Source organism: Rousettus aegyptiacus, unplaced genomic scaffold (genome assembly GCF_014176215.1).
Source record: "Rousettus aegyptiacus isolate mRouAeg1 unplaced genomic scaffold, mRouAeg1.p scaffold_m13_p_5, whole genome shotgun sequence".
NCBI classification, from domain to species: domain Eukaryota; kingdom Metazoa; phylum Chordata; class Mammalia; order Chiroptera; family Pteropodidae; genus Rousettus; species Rousettus aegyptiacus.
Genome location: NW_023416308.1, coordinates 88197658 through 88209196, shown reverse-complemented (window position 1 = coordinate 88209196; position 11539 = coordinate 88197658). Strand labels below are relative to the sequence as shown.

Genomic DNA, 11539 nt, shown 5'->3' with positions numbered 1-11539 from the left:
AACCACAAATCAAGGAGGAGAAGGGTAAACCCATGAGAGAAAAAAGTATTTTTTGGAAATGGTTGCTCGCTCTTTACTATGAATTAATATATGTTGCTTACTAAATAGGATTCTACAAAGGTTATATAATTAAAATGAAAATACAGTTAAGTTACAGATTTTTCTAGGATAAACTATAGTTTGCCACCAAAGGGCTTGACAGACTATTAATTTATAGTTTAGAACTCTAAGCTTTATTACCAGTAAACAAATGAGTTGCCTGAATAGGTAATTTAGACTGCTAAAAGAATTCTGAAATAAAAAAAGATCAATAAGTTAGTAGTTATTAAATAGTTTTAACTTTAGTAAGTCTAGAAAAGCTTAATGAGCTAGCAACCTGTTTTTTATTTCTTCACCAGAATTGTTGGCACCTGTAAGGCTAAATCTTCAAGTTACAAGATCACAACTCCTAAGGTAATATAAGAGATAATAAAGACTGATTATTTAATCAGATTTTACTTTGTTTCATGTCTATAGGTGAGGACGAAATTATAAAGTGTAATAGAAATGCATATATGGCATAGAAACTGGGTAATATTCTCGTTCTTACAAAACAAGAAGCTACTCAACCAGGTGTAACTCCAAAATTTCTTCCGGATTCGGACTGTTGCATCATCATTTCTTCTTTCTGTACCTTCTAGCACAATGCTGGTCATGGAGTAGTTAACGAGTTTTTTTGAATTAATATAAGAAATATGAAATTATACAATATAACAGTGATATCTCATATAAGGTCCAGAAACTCAGCAATGTCCTTTCTTGGATAATAAGAGAGAGGAGACTGTGTTGCTAATAGAACTTTGGAATACCTTCTTGAGAATAGAGTACGTGCTGTCCTCATTTTTTATATACCCAGTGCTTAGCATATGTAGTAGGCATTCATAAATGTTTGTTGAGTGCATATATTAATATTCCCTCAACTGAGGGTAGTCATAACTGAGCATAATTAACAAAACTAAAGAAGAAATAAAAACTCTGATGAGTATGTTCTGTACAAAAAACCTGCTACTGAGGCTAAAAAAAATTCCTGGAGCCATAATTATAAATATTATTTAATATTCACTATGCACCATACACTTTGCTAGGTGCTTTTTATAATTGATCTCGAAACTGCACAGTAATTTACAAGAAATTTTATAGATAATGAAGCTTAAGAAAAGTTAAATACTTGCCCATAATCATATAGCTAATGAGTGAGTGGCTAAGCTGGGATTCATTCCTTAAGTCTGTACAACTCAAAAACCCATACACTTTCTAGTGGCAATATAGTTCAACATTTTATAGGGTGCTTAGTATGTGTTAGGCAGTGTGCTAAATTTGAAGAAAACCAGAATAGATCATGTATAGTTCCTTACCTCAAGGAGTTTATGGCTTGGTCAGGCATGTAAAAGAGACATACTTGGGGGGGGGAGGGCGGGACATTTTAAGCATAGAATGAGGAAGAAGAACCTGAGATTAAAAGATAGATGTGGAAGTAGAACAAGGAAAGTAAATAAGTGTCATTGAAGCCAAGGAAAAAAGAATACATTGTTCAAATGCGGGAGACTAAGAGATGAAATTTACCTTGAAGCTAATTTTAAAGGCTTAATATAAAGGGAGCTGTAGGGCCTAATATAGAATCCTGAAGGTAAGGTATAAAAAAATAAACGTTTGTGGTGGATGATGGTTGATGATGATAAAATGAATTCCCACTCTGTTGGACATATAGAATTGCCACTATACTACTGTAATTTACAATATAGTGTCATAAATATTGGTGTGGTTGTTTTATACATATCTAGACACTCGAAGAATGAAAGAGGAGATGAAAATGCATTTCCTTATAAAATTGCTTCAGTAAAATTGTTGTTGATGCGTATCTTCTGGTCATAAGGTCTATATATAGTTAAAGCAGCAATATTCCAATAATTGTCAAAGAGAAATTATGAGTTTAAATGAATGGGTGATATCCATTTTTTTAGGGAAAATTAGAATTAGAACATTCTAGTTTTTTTCTCCAAAATTACTTTGTTTTTCTTGCCAATTATAAAAGTAATATGTCAATATGAAGCTAGCTAAATAAATTATGGTAAATGTATACAGTGGACAACCATATACCCATTAAAAAGAGGAGAAATCTACAGCCATGCCACCCTGAACAAGCTCAATCCCGTCTGATCTTGGAAGCTAAGCAGATTTGGGCCTGGTTAGTACTTGGACGGGAGACCACCTAGGAAGACCAGGTGCTATAGGTGTAAAAAATAAAAAAATAAAAAAAATAAGGGATTGTAAACTGCCAAGGTCCTTGCAATCTGTGAGGTCAACCAAGGGTTGCCTCACCTGAAAAGAAAAAAAAAAAAGGAAAGAAAAAAAGAAAAAAAGAAAAAAAAAATAGAGGAAGCTTTGATCTGAGTCCGTTTCCAAGATACAATGTTGAATAAAAAAAGCAAAGTGGGGAACGATGTATATTGAATACTGTATTTATATTAAAAATACAGAAAAGAATCAATATGCATAAAATATTTCCACAAAGATACCGAAGAAACTGATAATGTTTGTAGACTCCAGCCTTGGGGTGATGGTAGTCAAGGGGCTAAGGTACACTGGTAGCAGGGTGACTTTTGACCAAACTTTTTGTATGTTTTGCATTTTAAATTATGTTACTATATTAACCTATTAAAAAATTAACACTAAATGAATAAATAAAAGTAAATTAAATTGGATTTTTAAAAAGTTGGTCACAAAGATAAACAGACTCACACAAAGATAAAACGAACCCTTTGTAGGAAATGTACAAAATGAAGTATAAAGAAGAAATAGAAGTCATTTATACTGTCATAGTTTTGAGGTAACCATAGTTAACATCTAAGTATAATTCCTTCTCATCTTTCTAGTGATTTGGAGGGTACATATTTAGTTTTAATAGTATTAATGGTTACATTTTACTTTTTATTCCAATTAAGAGTAAAACAGTACTTCAGTGTCTTGTGACCCTATATGTGTGAAGAATTTGGCACCTTTACTTTTTCTGTTTTTCCCTCCTTCACTTTCAGGATAATATAATTTAGAGTTTAGGTATGGGTTATTGTTATTGTATCAATTTTTATATTATGTATATTTTTCATCAATATTTTGACATATACCTTCAGGCTTTGTAAACAACAGCTTTATTAAGCTATAATTTACATACCAAATAATTTACCTATTTAAAGTGCATAATTAAATTGTTTTTAATATAGTCACAGAGTTGTACAACCATCACCATAATCAATTTTATAGCATTTTTGTCACCCCAAAAAGAAACCCAGTATCCAATCAGCAGTGACTCCCTATTTTCCTCCCACTTGCCCAGCCCTAGGCAGCCCCTGATATATTTTCTGTCCCTATAGATTTGCTTATTCTAGCCATTTCATATTAATGGAATCATACAATTTGTGACTGGATTCTTTCGCTTAGCATAATGTTTTCCAGGTTCATCCATGTTGTAGCATGTATTAGTACTTTATTCCTTTTTGCGGCTGAATAAGATTCTATTGTATGGAAACACCACATTTTGTTTATTCATTAATCACTTCGTGGGCATTTAGGCTGTTACTACTTTTGGGCTGTTATACTAATGCTGCTGTGAACATTTGTGTACAAGTTTTTGTGTGAACATGTTTCTAGTTCTCCTGGGTATATATATATCTAGGAGTAGAATTGCTAGGTCATGTGATTATAGTTAACTCTTTGAGGAATATCAGACCGTTTTCCAAAGTGGCTACACCATTTTACATTCTTACCAACAATGTATGAAGGGGCCAATTTTTCCACATTCTGGCCAACACTCATTATTATCTGTCTTTTTGGTTATAATTATCCCAGTGGATATGAAGTTATCCTCAGTTTAGAAACTTAATCTTTGAGTAGTTTTGTGACAAAAGATAAGGTGTGTAAAACACCAAGTATACTAATGGCTATATTTAAGTTTTGAGAGAAAGAGATAAAATCTTACTAATTTGTACCAATAGCTCTCAAACTTTAGTGCACGTCAGAATCACCTGGACGACTTTTTGTGAAAGCTTATATTGTTAGGTCCTACCCCAGAGTTTCTGATTCAGTAGGACTGTGGTGGGTTAGAAATTTTACATTTCTAAGAACTTTCCAGATGCTGCTGCTGGTTTGAGGACCGCATTTTAGAAGCACTGATTTGACAAATATGCTTACTTTGTGCCCAGTCTTTTAAGTGTTTTACATATGTTATTTTGTAAAATCTTTACACAGGTATGCCCTATTATTATCTCATTTTACAGATGAGGAAATTGAGGCATGTACAGATTTTAAAAATTACTCAAGGAAATTTAGGCATATAAAGGTTAAGTACCTAGCCCAAGATTACATATCTAAAAATAGTGGCGCTCATGGCCTTGTTTGGCTTTAATATTTATGCTCTTAATCACTATGCTATGCTGCAAAACATAGAGTTACTTCACACAAGGTATACCTGATGTTTATTTAGTGAAAACTTGGGAATAATCTATTTCCTGCAAGTTTGGGATGCTTAGTTCCAAGAAAAAATTATTCTCTTTCAAGAAAATAATATAAACATTGAGGATCCTCTTAATGTGGTTGTATCTAGTAATTAATTCATTTACTACTGTGTCCAGTAATGCTTAAAATACTTTTATGTTTATAATCCAGTTTTATGTAACATAAAACTATTATGAATTATAATTTTTACACTAACAAGTATTATTGAATATCTAAGTAATTTTGTGATCTTGGAGAGTCATAGAAATTCTTTGGGCTCAGTTTCTTCATCAAGCTATGCTTCTATGATTTGGATTTAGTTGTTTCATTGTAAAATTCAAATGATGGTAATCATTTCTTAGATGAGAGGAGAATTTATTTCAGTAGAGGGAATTTTCTCAGTTTTAAGATTTTTCTCCTTTAAAAATTTCTCAACTTTAAAACAGTTACTGACAAAAAAACTGAGAGTTGATCATGCTTTGTTTGATAGCTTGTTTCTTTATGGACATTTGTGTTTGTAATTGTGATTTATATTACATACACATAAATTACTCATAATTTCTTTATACAGCTTTTCCTGTTTCATACAACAGTATTTCATAATGTTTTATAATTTACTAATGTTCCATCATTTAAACTGGTCTGAGGTTTCTAATGTTTGTAGTACCTCAAATATTTTGTGATGTACCAGTGATATATTAAGTTCAGAACACTTTACAAAACAACATTTTGAGGGGGTACATAAGAAAAAGACACTATGTTTTCTGTATTTGAGGAACTTAAATTTTAACTGAGACAGTGTTAGTTCAGTTTACTAATTAGTAAAATTATAAAAAAAAATTTATCAAAAACTTGGAAATGGACAAAAGTGATTGCTGAGTTTCATTTTAAGGAAATGCTGAATGTCTAGGGACCCCGCAGGATTTATCTAATTCTAAAATAGTGTGCACTTTTGATTATCTTTGTTTTGGCTATTTTACAACTCTGAATAAAGGTTAAATTGCAGAAAACCAAAAACAATAAAATGTTTTTTTGCCTATAACAATGCAGTGATTCTTATTCTTGGTAATGGAAATGGATTTTGTCAAGTGGAGAATATAAATCTCTGTATGTCAAATACTATTATGAATTGATTTTTACCTCTTACTGATTTCCTCATTAATTAATGTTAAATAAAATCTCTGATACAATATTTTGACTCATTTTAAAAAATATTTTCATGAGAGTCATGATTTAACTGTTTTGGAAATTATACTTTAGACTTTTTCTCTACTTATATAATGCACATATAAATAGTTAAATATAAGTACATTTAATTTTTAAGAAGTACCCATACGATGTACAAATAAGTAATAAAACACCGATTATTTAAACTAGGAGTAATATTTTCCCTTATCATGAACAATGCATGTATACTTAAAATGAATTGAAATATATTTATAAGCAAGAAGAAAATTTAAAAAAATTTATGATCTCACATACAGAAATAATAATTACTGCTAAGACCTTGGACTACAGTATGTCAGACTTATTTTTTGTATGTCGTTTTTTTCTTAAAATAGAATAATACTGTATCCTATATTGATTTAAGCTCTCTTTTAAATTTAAGAGTATATAAATGAACTCTTTTTGGACAGTTTTTGAAGATTGTATTTCAGCATTTCTAAGGAGAGGGAGTTTACAAGGTTCTTGTTAGTTATACTAGCTCTAATAACTGCAGGTGATATCATTTTAAAAATGAAAGCATGTTACTTATTGAATTTCATTAACCAATGTCACCATAAAAAATACATAAAAATTGAAAACATGTTAAATAGGCATATGAAATCACCAAATATAGAAAAAATTACAGCAAAAAAGTTTTAATACTCTAAATTATAAGAGGTGGCACTCCGTATGTGATCTTAGAAGTCTGCCTGTACACACGTCATAATGAATGAAATCTTTTTTTTTTTCTTATTTTCGTTTTGTTTCAAAAAAGAAGCTGGCATGGAGGTTATCAGGGAGTTGAGGGTAGGGAAGAACCCAAGACTACAAAGGAAATGAAGCCTGGAATATCAGTATAGGAAAGCTGTCTTGTTAACATTTAAAAAGCCCTTTCAAGGACCAAAGAAATAAAGGGTACAAATGTCTGGAGCTTGAAATGGCTTTTATACTTTTGAACCTGTTATGAAAGCTTTCTTAGAACTCTCCTTTCCCCCAAAACAAAATAGTTAAAAAAGAAAAAATAAAAGAAATTAAATAGGAAGAGCCCAGACATAAAGGATGCTACTATAGCCTATTTTAAATACGGGGCAGAATAACAGCTTCGTAAAAAAAAGAAAGAAAAAAGAAAAATTGCTGTATTTGTAAGCCTGAAGGAAACAAAGAGAGTAAGTGGTTTATCCTTGAATTTTATGAATTTCTGGTAGCTCAAAAGTAGGTGCAATTCCATTAGGAATCAATACCTCTTGATTTTTGTTACTCCTAAACTTGTTTATGAACATGTTACAAAAATAAAAGAGAAAGAGGCAATGTGCATTGAGACAATTCTGTTTTTAATACAGCATTTGGTTGAACATATGTTTTATATCTGTCGTCATGTTCAAAGGACATGGATTGCTAATTCTTATAAAGTTTCTCACCAAAATGCCAGGTGTGACTTTCCTCCCTTCTTTCATGATTTATTCATTATTTTATTATAACTGAAATGGAGGAATGAATGACTGACATTCAGTGACTTGTAGTTTTTGTCCTTTTAGCATTATAAAACATCAAAATTGTAGAGTGAATTCCAAGTTTCGCTAATGAAGTGTCACTCTACTTAAATTAACAACTTTAAAAGCCTTGTAGTATAATATTAAAGTTCTGAATTTTAGTCCCATTGCTGCTATTAATTTCATCTTGGCCAAGTTACCTAAACTCTCTCAGCCAAACTGGTTTATTCTGTTTATTCCAAAGCTCTAATTCCTCTGAATATTCCAAAAATATTCCTAAATTCCAAATGATGTCTTAATTTAATTAATAACATAAAACAAAGTTTTAATATGACCATAGAATTTTATTTTTTGAATAAATCTTTTTATTGACTTTTAATAGACTTACAGAAAACTACATGAATCATAAGTGTATTGTTTAATTGTCACAAAATGAACACATCTATGTACCCACTGCCCAGGTCAAGAAAGAAAACATTTCAGTGTCCCTTAAGTCTTCCCTCCCAATTACTACCTTTTCTTTTTCCCCAAATAACTATCTTGACTTATAAGAACATAAATTTCTCCTTTTGGGGGGCTTATTTAAATAGAACCATATAGTATGTATTCTTTTATATCTAGCTTCTTTTACACATGTTATATTTGTGAGAATCATCACTGTCATTGTGTAGTACTGATTGGTTCATTTTATTTTTGTGTAATATTCAATTGTATGAATTCACCTATTGATGGGTGTATGAGTATTACTGTTGTGTATATGCTTAGTAGTAGAAAATAATGTCTAAAAGTTTTCCCAAGTGCGTGTGCAAATTTATACTTCCACTGGCTCAGATCATAGAATTTTAACGGTTTCTTTGTGGTTACTGGAATGAAATGATCTCTAATATGAAGTATTTGAACATTCCTAGGAGAAAAATTGTATATGGTACTGATTAAGCTTCCTAATGCTTATTTTTGAAATGTCACTACTCTCTGGTGATTAGGACTCTCAAATTTCTCACTGCCTATCATTTGATACAGGGAAGAACAATGGATTTTTTTTTGTTGTTGTTAATTTCTGTTTCCCTGGAGAACTGACAGTGGTTGGGAAAAAGTAAAACTTCAAAATCATTGAACTGTTGTTTTCATTTTCTTTTTTTACTCCCTTGGCTAAGTAGTATTCTAATAATTACCCTTTAGCTGTTATAATGTTCTTGAATATGTAGCACTTTCTGCTTTGAGCTGAAAGGAGATTACTATTTATTATTTATTCCTATGATGTTTCTGTCCTTCTGTTTTTTTTTTTCTTAATTCTCGTTTAAAGTCTACATTTTCATTTGAGGACCTTATTTCTTTGGGCTATTCTTCACAATACATTAATCAAGAACTTTTTCTTTGGGGGAAAGCAAACATCAAAAACTAATATTTACTATAGAAGTCTGGATGTCCTCAAAGGCTTTATCTACTAGTGTCCTGATATTTTTGTTCTGTTTTCTGTTCATTTCTGGAAAATAGATATTTTTTCCCCTACCAAATCATTACAAAAATGTAGGAGTCCTAGATGGTGATGGTTAGAGTTGATATGGAAAGAGGTACTAAATCAAAGGAGAAGATTGAGAAAATCAAATGAAGTCATGTATTTGAAAGTAGTAAAATTTAAGGTGTTATATCACTGTTACCATTGTTATCATTATCATCATCATCATCATTATCATCATCTTGAGGAGAGTTTAGTTTTTTTGTAAGAGGAAGAGGAATAAACATTCTAGGTACAGTAGAACTCTACCACAGTGAGACCAAAGCTGTTCTATAGAAATATAATGTAAATCATAAATGTGAGTCATGTAATTTAAAATTTTCTAGTAGTCACACTGGGAAAAAATTAAAGGTAAAATTAATGTTAATGTATTTTAACATTCAAAATAGTATCATTTCAATATATGTAATCAACATAAAGATAATGAAAATACTTGACATTATATTCAGTCTTTAAAAATTCGCTGTGTATTTTATACTACAGCACATCTCAATTAAGACTAGTAATATTTCCAGTGCCTAATAAGCCACAGGTTGCTATTGACTAGCATGATGGACAACACAGGTTTAGGGCTTTTCATGATAGAATGCGAGAAGGTTTCACTCTGTGTAGAGTGGACGTGATTTATTTACTCCTGCTTTTAGGAGTATTCCACTGTAATGCATACTAAAAATGGGTTGTTAGTCTGTTTGAGTTATAGGATTTTGAGCTTCTAAAGTGAGTAAGAAAGAGCTCTGAACTTTACTACTGAAATTTATTTTTTTGAAACTTTTCCAACAGGACTATTTTGCCAGATTGTAAATGACAACTTTTAAATCAGAGCCTTGAAACCTAGAGAAGTTCAGCATATCTGAGGTAACTTGCATACTAATGAGCAGCAGCAAGAGACATATCTATTGGGCTAAAAACACCCAATGAAAATTAAACGCAGAACATTCAGAAAACTGGTAGGCAAATAACAAAGATATATATAACAATTGTGAAATTTTTATGAGGAAAAAACAATGAACATGACTGATTATATGTAAAGAACTTTGCTATAAACTGAATGTTTATATGTTCCTAAATTCATATGTTGCAAGTTAATCACCAATGTGATGGTATTTGGGTGTGGGACCTTTGGGAGATAATAAGGTCATAAGGGCAGAACCATCATGAATGGGATTAGTGCCCTTTTAACCCATTTCCTGTTTAGAAAAATAAAAGTGCAGCTTGCTGCCAGTGTTAATTTAACATCACTCGTAGGAATGCTACATTTTCTACAATTTGACATTTTCAGCGATTGAGAATTACTGTATTTTGTAAATGGAAATACTGTTACTAAAAACAGAATGCAGCCTTTTAAGCCATGCTTCTCTTGCTCAGGCCTGCTTCCATGTCTGGAAGTGTACTTTCTCTTCTAATAAAGTTTTTCTTTTCTGCTGAAAAACAAAAACAAAAACCCACAATGCTATAAATAGAAAGATATCATTTGTTTCCAAAGACTATCAATATACTGGAGTAATGAAAAAAATATAATAAAAGCGAGATATTTCATGTCAAACTTTGGGGGTAAGGTTAGCACTGTAATCATGAGTTATCTCAGGGTAAATGTTGCAGCCACAAGTGCCGCCAGTAAGTATTCTGGAGGCAAATGGGAAATAGGTTAAAAGAGACCACAGGAACTCCCTTGCTCCTTCCACCATGCAAGGGTGCAGCAAAAAGGACAGCTGTGTATGAGTTAGTGAGTTCGCACCAAACATGGAATCTGCCAGCACCTTGGTCTTGGACTTCCCAGCTTCCTGAACTATGAGAAATAAATGTTTATTGTTTAAGCACTCTGTTTATGGAATTTTTGTTATACAGCTCTTACAGACTAAGATAGACTTTTGAAAGTTTAGCATAGTAACTTCAGGAAAGTTGGAATCAGACAAAAGTTTCATAGAAGTAGATTTTTTTTTTCATAGAACAATGTTGTAAATAATGTCTCATTTACTGGGATAGCCTACAGAAACCTATATGAACTAATATAGCTGAAATAGTTATCATTTGAACTAATAAATAGTGTGATGCTGAAAGTAAATGAAGAGAATTTATATTTTATTATTTTTAATACTTTTGAAAAATTATGTGGAATTCTTTTGAAGGTGAGGAAGGAGGTAGATAGAGACATGGCTGTTTTTAAGGACTAAACGATTACTATCAGAGGTTAATTTTTCTAGCTTTTTATTATGGATATTTAAATATATATACATAAGTAGACAGATAGTGAGTATGCATATCATGTGCTTATGAGGGAAGTAAATAGTTGTTGGTAAGGAAAAGTTAGACCAAAGTTTCCTCTGTCAGTTACCAGGTGACAAAAGGTAGGTTGAGCTGGAGGAGTGGAAGGAGTTAGAGGTAATATGAAGTTGTGACAATGCAGGCTGTCTTGCTTGTTTCATGAACTTAGTAAATAGACACATGGCTACATTCTTTGCAGACCAGTGATTAGATAATGGAAGTAGGGAGAATAGAATTCCTTAGTCTGATTATTTCTTATTTTATCTGTGGTTATTATTAACTGTAGATACTTTGCTTAGTTTCTTGTTTAGTTTCAAAGTTACATGAATTTTGTATTTTGTCTGATTTTTAGAGTTACTGGCTATTAGGAAAACATTGTACGTTTTTATGAACAAAGTATGATTTTTCTAAGAAAGTTTATTCTAAATGTGTTATCCATATTATATAGTTTTTTGTTAATATTGTGAAGTAAATGATTTATGTAATATAAAATAGAGAACTATTTGTCTATATTTTCTATTAAAAACAGTTATTTAAA

The 11539-nt window shown here is 31.3% G+C and overlaps 1 pseudogene; it reads left to right on the top strand.

The window, feature by feature from the left end:
- Positions 1-2154: 2154 nt before the first annotated feature.
- LOC118603430 lies at positions 2155-2273 on the top strand (annotated as a pseudogene).
- Positions 2274-11539: the final 9266 nt, after the last annotated feature.